This window comes from Pholcus phalangioides, unplaced genomic scaffold (assembly GCF_987345545.1).
Source record: "Pholcus phalangioides strain wild (caught in Gottingen) unplaced genomic scaffold, Ppha-v1.0 ptg000020l_1, whole genome shotgun sequence".
In the NCBI taxonomy this organism is placed as follows: domain Eukaryota; kingdom Metazoa; phylum Arthropoda; class Arachnida; order Araneae; family Pholcidae; genus Pholcus; species Pholcus phalangioides.
Window position 1 is genome coordinate 12,832,262 of NW_028301613.1, and position 12,064 is coordinate 12,844,325.

The 12,064-nt window shown below is 35.8% G+C and overlaps 1 pseudogene across 1 annotated transcript in view; it reads right to left on the reverse strand.

Moving 5' to 3' along the window:
• Positions 1 to 1,103: 1,103 nt before the first annotated feature.
• The window catches only part of LOC149071000 (C-terminal-binding protein pseudogene), a 30,031-nt pseudogene continuing 19,070 nt past the window's right edge, over positions 1,104 to 12,064 (reverse strand). Inside the window, exon 3 of the transcript XR_016194966.1 lies at positions 1,104 to 4,537. The product of XR_016194966.1 is annotated as a C-terminal-binding protein pseudogene (transcript). The remainder of the gene's footprint in view (positions 4,538 to 12,064) is intronic.

The window sequence follows — 12,064 nt, forward strand, 5'->3', positions numbered from 1 at the left end:
CGCAAATGCGAGCCGATCTCCCCATTGAAAAGTCTCGCCACAGACCTACAACGATACAATTATTCAATCATTGCACTTCACTCATAGCTAGAAAAAACTGATGGCAGATGGTAGCACTACACATATATATATATAACAAGCATTACACAGAAACAAACTTCACTTCGGGATTCACTACGTGTACACGCACATTCCAACATATACCAATTCGTTAGAGGTTCCGCAGAGGAATATGGACGAGGTACATCGTACGTGTATAGTTTAGTACTGAACAAATATAGCTCATTTCAGTATTCAGTTTTTCAATATTATTCATTAAACAATTTTCCAAATAATTAATAGATTCAACCAAAATATATTTATTGTGAGCGTTTACGCTATATTTGAAAACACATTAAATATAATTTTGAACTTTATCTTGGTGTGTGCTTTTATGCCCCCTGCCTTTTTCTTTGTTCAAAAGTTCATTTTTCTCACCAGTAACGATGAGACTGGAAATTTCCCTCTAGGAAACATTAACCACCTTAAATACCCCCAAAAGCAAAATTGGAAGGGAATGATCATTTACCTCTCAATACATTGAGGCTGAGCAAACACAAAACAAGCAACTCTATTTGAGAACAAGAAAGTTGATGTCGATAACACTTTAACAAATTCTAAGTGTATTTAGTAATGCAAGAATTATTAATACAGTCGACGCTCGATATAACGACTCCCTTCATCCCGTCGAAAACGGACGTTATATTAGGAAGATCGTCATATCGAAAGTAGAACATATGATTGTCTTTCAGTGAAAACATTTGGGACTTATTCCACCGGTCGTTGTAATGGAATGGACGTTATAACAAGCGTTGACTGTACCATTTTCAAATGATCGAAAAGAAACAAAATCCACGAAGCAGACGAATTTGCATAATTAATCGTTTATTATTAAATTGTAACCATTACATACTCCAATTGAATCAAAATGCACAACCACAAATGAAATTTTTTCTTCTTTTCAGTACATGTTCAAACAGAAAAAGAAATAAAAGGAAGTACAATATTTGACACCGACATTTGTTTGTTTCATTTTTTTTTTTCTCGTACAAGATCAGCTACTCTTTTGTATATTTTTTTTAAGGAGGAGAAAGAAGAAATGCTCTGCAATTGTTTCCCTGATACACTGTAAGGCTGTAGTTGAAGTGCAGAAAATTATGCATCTTTCTTCTCCGGATAATGCATAACTATTCCTTCGTTTTTTTTTTTTCGTTTTTTTTCACACAGTAACAAAATCATATTAAGTATTTATGAGTATAATATATATATTTGTATGTATATATATAATATATATAGATGCATACACTTCCTGACACAATATTGCATGAAGACCACCAACCCCAAGGTGTCCACCAGAACTTTGGCGGAGCCGTTTTCATTTGTGCAGTCTCTCAGGCAAACAATGATGTAGAAATGATAAAAACACAGAACAGCTCTCCCTCTTTCTTATGGCGAATACAGAGCATTTTCAGAAAGAACAATTACGCTTCTTCGAAACGAGACATTATTCAACAACATAATATGTTCTTAAGATGAGAGACAGAAAAAACGTCCGAGCCAAATTCAAACACAAGCGTAACCTAATGGCTTATTAGCACTTCTGGGTGCCGTTGTCAAAGAAAACATCGTAAATTAGAGAGGGGTGCATTTTCTGTCATTAGTTCAAAATTTCATTTTCCCTTCGACACAGCACCCAAGACGTGCATCACAATTTTTGTTTGTGTTTGCCTCTAAAGTTGTTTTCTTCTCTCACCTTGCGTACGTTAATTACATGTTCAAGTACAGAAAAAGTTCACCTTCATTCAACTCAAATTATTCCATCCAACAGCATGTCGTTCAGAGTTTAGTTACAAACCATATGTAAATCGTTAGCATGCAGTTCATGAGGGGGCGAAAAATAGGGGAAAAAACATCCATTTCGGGACAGTAAAAACTCAACTAAGTAAATCGGTATACCTCTACTACAAACGCAAATTTTGTTTCGGTTAAAAATTATTACATAATCTGTCTTATGAAAATGAAAAAAACAATGAGAATGAACTATAAACAACAGAACAAAGAACACAATGACACCAAGAGCATTTGATTGTATGCTGTAAAACAATTAAGGCTACCTCTCGCTAAAGCCACGTAAAAGAAAAAGAAAACAGTTACGAACATTGTCCAGCCAATACAAATAAGAGGAAGACAATTACTCTTCCCCCCGTAGAAACAAATATAAATCAAAGACACAATCTAGAGAGGGGGAAAAAAAGGATAATTTCATATCTCCAAAATTACATCATATATCTTTTGTAATATATAAAAACTGGTAGACACCCTGAATTCAATAGCGAATTCATTCTGTATTATGCTGTCGAAGTTATGCAGCCCGGACAAGATCCTTTGATTTGGTACATTTTTTTACACGTCAGTAAAACCTTTTTTTTTCAATAATGATTCCACACATAGTGAAAAAGACAAAGAATCAGAGATAAACATGGTGGCCACTTCGTCGAACAAGCAATACAAACCCCCGAACCCCCTTCAAAAAGCCAGTCTTTTTTCTTTTTTTTCCCCTTTTCAAATTATAGCACAAGAAGCAATTGTAACGGGAACTAATTCAAATAATGATAATTTCCGCAAAGAAAAACACATGGGAGAAAAATGCATACGAATTTCCAATTGTTCAGATGATGGCGATAATTAACTAGTCATTGATAAAACCAAGAGCCGAGAAAAGGAAAAAAATTTCCCCTCTATTGCTGGACCATCAACTGCGATAAAGATGACGACGGGAGAAGCAAGAAAAATAGAGAGAAGCTCACTCGACAAATCAAAATATAAAACCCTGACCAGCTATAAGAACACGTGGAATGCACTTTCGAATGATGGCTTCACACAGAGGGAGGAAAAAGAAACCACATCGAGGAAAAGAAATAAAAAAATAAGGAAAGAAAGGGAGGGGGAAAAACTAATGAACTTCAGAACTTTCGGGTTTGACAGCCATATGATTTGGAGTATCTTGAAGAGTCGAATGGGGTTGTGCATGAGGTGGTGCTGAAATGGCTGGTGATGTAGACAAGGGCTCCAGTGTGGTTGAATGTGGAACCCCTATGGGATTGTAGTTGTACCCGCTAGCTCCGTTGATGCTATCGCTATATCCGCTGCTCATAAAATATTCCTTATTCATACAGTTGCGAAGAGAATCTGGTATGCGACCAACAATTGCCCGCCTAATTTCGCTGGCAGCCATTTCCCTCAACTCGGTAGAACTAGCATCGCTGTACCAGGCGGCATGAGGAGTGCATATGAGGTTTGGTGCATCCTTCAGCGGACCTGCTAAGGCGTTGTATGGCTCGTTCTCGTGGACATCCAGGGCCGCTGCTCTGATACGGCCATCCTTCAGAGCAGATGCCAATGCACTCTCATCGACCAAGCCACCACGAGCCGTGTTAACCAGAAATGCCCCGGGCCTCATCTGTTTGATGGTGTACTCATTTATCAAGTGATGATTGTGTTCGTTCAAAGTGCAATGCAACGACACGCAGTCGCTCTGAAAAAGAAGATCTTGTAAAGTATACACTCTTGTCAGCCCTAAAGCCTTCTCAATGCCGTCTGGAAGATATGGATCATAAAATATCACATTAAAGCCAAACGCTTTTGCACGTAGAGCGACTGCTGTCCCAACCCTACCGAGCCCCACGATGCCGAGTGTGTCCCCTCTAATTCTAGCGCATCCCTGAGCTGCTTCTCTCACTTGCTCCGGCCCTTGAAATTTCTTGCCTTCTCTAACCATATTAGCCAACCAGTAGGTACGTCGATACAAACTGAGAATGTGGCACAGCGTCGTGTCTGCCACTTCTTCAACACCGTACCCTGGAACATTGCACACAGCAATTCCCAACTCACCTGCAGCTTTGACATCAATGTTATCTACCCCAGAACCAATACGTACTATGATTCTCAAGGCTTTGAACTTGTCTAGATCTTCTTTCGTCAGCGTTATCGTGTGCCACATGAGAGCTCCAACTGCTTCGTTCAGAACCTTCTCGTGTATCTCTTGCGTGGACTGAGCATCGCAGAATGCAACTGTGGCCACATCTTTGAGGATTGGCATCTCCACAGAGCAATCCCGCCCATCAAGAAGAGCAACGAGTGGCCGCGTTTGCATAGGTCCGTTATGAATTGGAGCACGTGCACCAAGAGGGTTAGCATCCATACGAGGCCGTTTGGACGGCTTCTTTTTGTCCATATGTGCAGAAAACGTACTGACGAGTTGAAATGATGAAAATGGACTTTCCGAATTGGTGAAACCGGGTATCTTCTTGCGGTCAAATCACACTTTCTGCTGGCAGGAGTTTCTGGACTTCAGATGGCATTCAGAAGCTGGAAACCTTCACTTGAAACGAAGCTGTCCGGAGAATTTTCACAACTTCACCGACATGAGGAATGACACTGAAATTTTCTATCAACACTTGGCACAGTGAGTATTCAGATGCAAGTGGACGCTGGACTCCTGAAGGGGAAAAGAAATCACTCATAAAAATTCCATTTTCAAAATTTTAAAAATCAGAATAGTGTATTTTTTTTTTTGTTGATTTTGAATGGAATGAAAATACAGCGGAACTTTGGTTCACAAGCATAATTTGTTCCTTGAACGAGCTTGTGATTTGTATAAAGCCAGAATTACAATATGAAAAAATTTAATAAAAGTTCTTTTATAAAACTTGAAAAATGCAACCAATCAGTATATCAGTTACATTCAAGCTAATGTAACCGATATACTAATTGGTTGCATTTTTCAAGTTTTATAAAAGAACTTTTTGAAAACTTTTATAATGCAATGAAGGCCAAACTCACATTAATATCAAATCAAACTCTTCCTCTCTCCCCCCCCCCCCCCACCATAAGAAATGATGGCAACTTGGATGATTCGTTCCACGATTATTCATTCACATAAAAACAACTGATAAAAGCATTTAATCAATAATGCAGCATGGTAACATAATACAACACAATATAATAGTAATAAATACAATAAAGCAGGACTGGAAAAATCGCAAAAAAATCTAGGTGACAGAGCAATTTGTGAGGCACCAAAAAAAAAAAAAAAAAAAAGAAACAGGTTCAAAATAATGCTTCTTTTGACTTTTTCAGGGTATAGCGACCCTATTTCATGTTAGTAGAAATGCTGCTATAAATTCCAAACATTTTGTGCTGCTGTAAACCTGCAATTTAGCAACTACGAAGAGAAAATTTTCAGGGGAGGGGTGATATCAGTTTTTCAGTTGTCACGGCGACCTGGCACTTGGGATTTGTTCAGTCCCGCTATAAAATAAACATACAATAATTTTACAAATTCACCTATTCTAAATGACGAGAGAGAAAGGACTATTGTTCAGGATGACTTATGGACTTACTGTTATCTTTTGGCTAACCGCAATTTTTTTTTTTTTTTTGTGACTTTAAAAGAGGAACCTATCCAATAAACTTGCTTTTGCCTCCTTTATAGATCTCACGGAAATGAGAAATCAAGTGTCATTGGACAGATTCATTGCTCGCACACTGATACAACTTTATTTGGGGTGGTTCTTTCCTACAAAATTTTGCTCAGCATCCCACGTACTTACACATTTCTCTAACAGGGGTCCGTCAAGCCAGAAATTGAGTAATGTTTTTCAGACCCCTCATAAAATTCTGGGTCTGAAAAACAAACCTTTTAAAAAATGCAATTTAACAAAACCATAAATTTGACATTGCATTTCTTTTATGAAATATTACCTAGATGGTTTTGCTTCCCCCAAAATTAATTACTTTTCACTAAATTAATGTCCATTTTCATAAAAATAAAGGACATTGTTACACAAACAGGACCCTATGAAAAAAATCTGGACAGACCCCTGTCTATTCTCATTTGATGAGAGGCATTCCTCATTTCTCTCTTCCTCAGATGAAGTCCCATCAATAAACTGATGCTCACAATGGAAATCCATCAGCTCAATCATCTGGTCAATTATGAGATTAACCCCCCCCCCCCCCCAAGATACATTCAATAATGCAATCAGCTCACAGTTTTCTCCAAGCAGAATCAGAGACCCCATACCAGGCTTTATTGGCGATCTTGAGGACATGATCGATATGGAAATTTCTAATCTAAAATTCTGGGGTGGGGAGGAGTAAGGTTTGTACAAAATGAGCATCTGCTAATTAACAAATGCTCGCTCAATCTGACCACATTTTATGCCTGGTCTGAGATAGAAAAATTGATTATTAGCTAGTGCTAAGTTTTTTTCCTCCTTCATTTCTAGTCTCAGGCAAGGTTAATGATTTGGGGCAGAAACCATTAACTTTGCTATTAATTAATCCAAATCAATAAAATGCAACTTAACTCAACGATGCAATCATTTGATATATTTATTGCATTGTATAGTAATTTAAAATATGATTTGTATGATCGGATAATTTGCACCATTAACATCTTTATCAATTTCATTTAATCTTTAAGGTATCCGACCACCCGTTTTAGTACTTTTCCATACAATTGGAACAGGAGCGGTGTTTACCAATACACATCAAAATTCAATTTTACTTCAGATTTCATTGAGCCATGAAAATACTCCTTCAAAAAAAAAATTTGAATAGTTGTTTTTCATAAAAACACAAATAACTAACTGTAAAACTGACACATAAATAAATTTAATACTAAAATACAATATATCACCACTGAATTTAGGGATGCAACGAATACCCAATATTCTGCGGCCGAATATCCATTTTGTTCAAATTCATCAAAATTATAAATAAAATTAGCTTTTTTAATCGAAAATAAAATCGGCATTTTAATTGGTAATTTCTAATGATTGAAATAAATATTAAAAAGCTGGTAACTGAAAGATTTTTATTACCATGATACTGACAGTCAAATCTAATGACGATATATCAATATGTATTTTAATATTACATGGTACCTTGGCTAACGAAGGCGATTAATTCTGAAATCACTTTCGTTAGCCGAAACATGATTTCTCATAGGTTTCTATGGGAAATCGTTTGATTCGTTCCAGCTTCTACAAGAAATCACGGTTGAGTTTTTGACATGACAAGCTTTAAAAACAGGTTTAAACTAAAATCCACTTCAAAACCTAAATCAATGCTTTTTGATAATGTTTTAAACACAATAGGTATATAACACTATGAAAAACTTATTTTTGTATATCAAGTTTTATTTTTAAACATTAATTTATTATATATGGCTTTTTCTCAGCCCAAGATATCAAGAAAACATTTATTTTCTGGATATTATGCTAAGGTGAACTCGGAAAGGAAAGTCATATTCCGGCAGAGACAATATGACTTTTATTTCCGAGTTCACCTCAGCATAATATCCAGAAAATAAATTTTTCCTTGATTAATTTATTATACAAATTAAAGCAAAATATTAATTATAATTTGTAATTTTGAATTTTTCAACATAAGAATCTAGAACATATAAAATATAGGAAACAGTTATTTTCCGGATATTATGCTGAGGTGAGCTCGGAAAGAAAAGTCATCACGTCTCCGCCGGGACTCGAACCCAGGCCCTCTTGCATACCGGGCAAGCATGCTACCATCTACACCACTGGAGACACATGAATCTGCCTTCCTGATTTCACGCACTGTGTCGTGAGGCGGTATGCAAGAGGGCCTGGGTTCGAGTCCCGGCGGAGACGTGATGACTTTTCTTTCCGAGCTCACCTCAGCATAATATCCGGAAAATAACTGTTTCCTTGATATCTCTGGCTGAGAAAAAAGCCATCTAAATATAAAATATAGTTTTGTGGTTCATTTTTACCTGCTACTGATTACCTGTGTTCAATTTGCTAAGCGGAATAGAGCTGCTTATTCAAAATATGTATGATAGGGGCATCACAGAGTTAGGTTTTAGACTTGAGAAACTATAAATCAGTATTAAAACAGTAAAAAGCTTATTGTCAATGCTGTCAAATGGTTTTTTTTTAACCTGATAGATATGCTAAACGATCACTTTTATATATATAGATTAAAGGGTTTTATATTCGGAATTATAATTACTGAGAAAAAAATTTGATTTCGATATTTTAAACTTTCTGATCTGCCCAAACTTTTATTCCATTTAAAAATTTTCAAGCAGAATCTGTTAATACACTAATTAAACTCATTTATTTTCACCTAAAAATGTCTTAGAGCTCAGGGTGTATAAATTCAGATTTTTAAACAGTATTTTCAACCAAAGCAGAGCCGACAGGACTTGATACCCGAAGCATTTGTTTTGCACATTTAAATACAACTTCAATTGGAAAACCATTACCTAAATGCTTGTAAATATGCCATATCATTAGTGCAAAAGAAAGAATAAGTTTGACTAAGGATAAATTACAGGAGTTTCTTAAGCTTCATGTAAAAGAATTGTACTAGCATTGCCAAATTAAATGACATTTTAGTCCTACAATTTAATATTTTGATCGCTAGATATATTTCAATGTTACGCACAATAAGAGTATCTCAGTGATTATCTAGATAATTTAATAACAACAGAAATCAACATTATAATTATATGATGTAATAAACTTTTTTTAAACACTTATCTGTTGTAAAAAAAGTACAGCAGATGGTTTATATCAATGCACGCATATATAAGCAGTTGAAGAAATTTTGGAAGGTCAAGAATCACCTTGAATCGGAGAATGTCAAATCATTCCATAGTTTTCCTTCCAGTGTTTATGCTATGATTTATTCAAATTGTATATTTAAAAAAAAACCATATATATATTTTGTGCAAAATAATTCTGTAGAGAGTAGAAAATTTTAAAACCATATTAAATATTTTATTCTTTGTATAATAGCAATTTTAAACATTACATGCAATTAACGCGAGTATTTCCAATGGGAATTTTTATATTGAAAAGAAATATTTGAGGTTTTTGACAAAAAGGTTTAACCCCAGTTTAAATTGACATTCTGTCAAAACATTAGCTAAGTATTCGGTTCTTCAGCCAAATCACTATTCGTCCCATTTCTAACCCAAATCTGTAGATGTACGTGTGAATTTTTTGAAATATTTTGTTCAATATATTGTGTACGGAACACTGTAATTAGGCAAATAGATAACCTTAACAACATATGGCCGAATATCATTAAAATTTTACACACAATGATGCAATCGATAGATCTTTAGAAATCCTGTTTCCAACTCAAGTAAAACGTAAAATGAAACAAGTTTATAGGTTTTATTCACAGATTACTTGATGTCGAAACACAAAACCAAAGTGGACTAACTTCGGTTCTAAGCATCATATAAATTTGTTGCAAGCAAATACTTAAAAACACATTTTTTGGTGGTACTAGCAAGCAAAGGAAATTTAAAAGAGGTGCCAACAGCAGCATGAACTTGATGGCACGTGACAATGTTGCCTCTCAATATAACGATAATCCCTCTACAGGGATAATTTTTCCTTGGATTGCAAAATGTCATTATATCGAGGTTTCACTGCACTTGACAAATACTTATTTGTAAAGAGTATAATGTAGTGGGTATTTTAGAAATCATAGGACTGGTGTATGGTTTTTTGACAGGCTTTCCCTATGCAATAAGACCAAAACTATCTTCATACCAAATATTAGAATGAAAGGTTAAATTCTGAACAAGAACAGGTGGCAAGAAACTGGCAAAATATAGAAGCTCATGATTTTCTTTCAAACTGCATGTGCAAGAACTTACAAGGGTGGATCAAATAAAACTGAACAATCATCAAAATTTGTTTTATTTTCGTACAAATGTGGCAAAACTTTGTGTACAGGTAGAGCGGAAGAGTTAAGGAAGGCAACCCCCCACTGCAGAATGGACTTGCACTACGTAGTTGTTCGGAAGCATGTGATGTATGCTGGCGGTCGGTCAACAGTATTGTCTACCAGGCAATTCCGTTATTTTTTCATCTATAAAATGTTTGCAAGTGAAGATGAGTAATATGGTGTTATTAATTTTTCAGTGGCAGAGTTCGTGAAATTGTGATAAACCACTTGTGACAACCGGGATGTTAATGAGCGTCACGAAGCAATCCAATACAAAGAAGTCAAAATACAAACTCAGAGTAATTTAGATGTATCTACAGAATTTTTATCAATTAGCTTGACTATTTGTCAAAATCCATAAAAGTTATCAACATAAATCTCACTGTTCTGGTATACCAGTCTGCACTCCAGGATCGTCAGTCCATAGCATCAGGGTATATAACCGTAGATTATTCATCAGAATTACATCTAACATCTTGTTCATGGGCCTTAGAGGATAAGCAAGCGACAGCCAGTGGATGCCAGGAAAGTCGACAGAGTAATGAATATATTTATATTAATAAGCCCTTATTTGAAAGGGGTGGTTCCTCACCATCCATCATGGATCTATACGGTTACAAAGTGCATTGCCAACTAAAGATATTGTACAGTGAACATACATTGTCATTGACTCACGTGCAGGACTGAAACAAGCATTTCCACTCTGAATTCACTTTTCTGTAATGGAGTTTCTCTGCAATGAATGGAACCGAAATGCAGTCCCACCTTCTTGCTGCTGTTCCTTATTATGTGTCATTTGTTTAAGTTGATTATCTAGTACACTTTTTTCACCAAAGGTTCCATGATGACGAGGTGACTTTGAACAGGTTATGTATCATCATTCACACATTTCCATCCCTCAGAGAAACGCTTGTGCTTACGAGTCACTGACAGTGCATGCTCATCACATAATGCCTTTGTTTGCTGATGCACTTCGTGAACTACCTAAAAAACTAATAACCCGACGTTGCTCTTTGCTTGCAAACATTCCACAGATGAAAAAAACAATGATTGCCGGTTGGACGATACTATTGGCTGACCACCAACACATGACATGCTTTCGAACAATTACCTAGGGCAAGTCTATTCCGCAGTGGGGGTTGCCTTCCTTACCTCTACACAAAGTTTCATCACCCTCATACAAAAATAAACCAAATTATAACAACTGTTCCACATTTTCATTTGATCCAAACTTATACTTTAGCAATACTGCTCAAAAGCACTTTTAACCTAGTGATATGGCGGGAAACAAATGTGTCAAATATCTAAAATTCTCAGAAAGCTGTGATTGTGTTTTGAAATTATTCCAAGTTAGAGTTCTCCGGCAAGTTCAGCAGATTTGAAAACAGTTTTTCCCTTTTTTTGGATTAATTCACTCCCCCTTTGGAATAGCTTAATTGCTGTCATAACGAAAGTTTTTGCTAGGTTTTGTTGCACTAAGCTGATAAAAGAGAAGAATTTATTTTGAAAAATAGTTGCACTTCTTGTCAATAAAAGTAATTTCAAGTTTATCTGGTAAGGTAATCTGTTTATCTTTTAAGGTAATCTGGATAAAGCATCAGCATTATTGTGTTTTCCAGTTTCACAATGTTTAATATCATATTTGAAAGCGCTTTGCTCAGTTATGCATTGTTTTTAATGAGTCACACTAAGAAAGAATAGGAAGACCTTTTTTTAGGCCCAAAATTATATAACAATGGTTTATTATCCGTCAGGAGCGTGAAAAATATTGCATACAAATACAAATGAAATTTCTTGATTCCCCAAACTATCTCGCTAACGCTTCTTTATCAATTAGCAAATAATTTTGTTGTAAGTGGAAAAACACTTTAAACTGGAAAGTTCAGTGAGTATTGGCAGTGTGTATATTGTTGGGATCACGAAAATAAGTCATACTTGACAGGAAAACATTATAAGCAGGAAGGACTTGTTACTTAAACATACAGTTAATCTGGGAGAGCTCTCTGCAAGAGTTTTTTCTCACGCAAAATATTTTGCTTCCCACTCAAAACTAAGGTCGGGCTTTCCACTTGTCTTGATAATCAGTGAACTTCAAGTGAAGGTAAGAACCAGTTTTTGTTACATACTGTCAAGTGTGAGAGTTTTTCTCAGCACGCGAGTTCTCATGCACTAGCAAACCTAATGACTGCTCGTGGGTTAAGGAACATCTATAGTATAACAGCAGCAAATTATG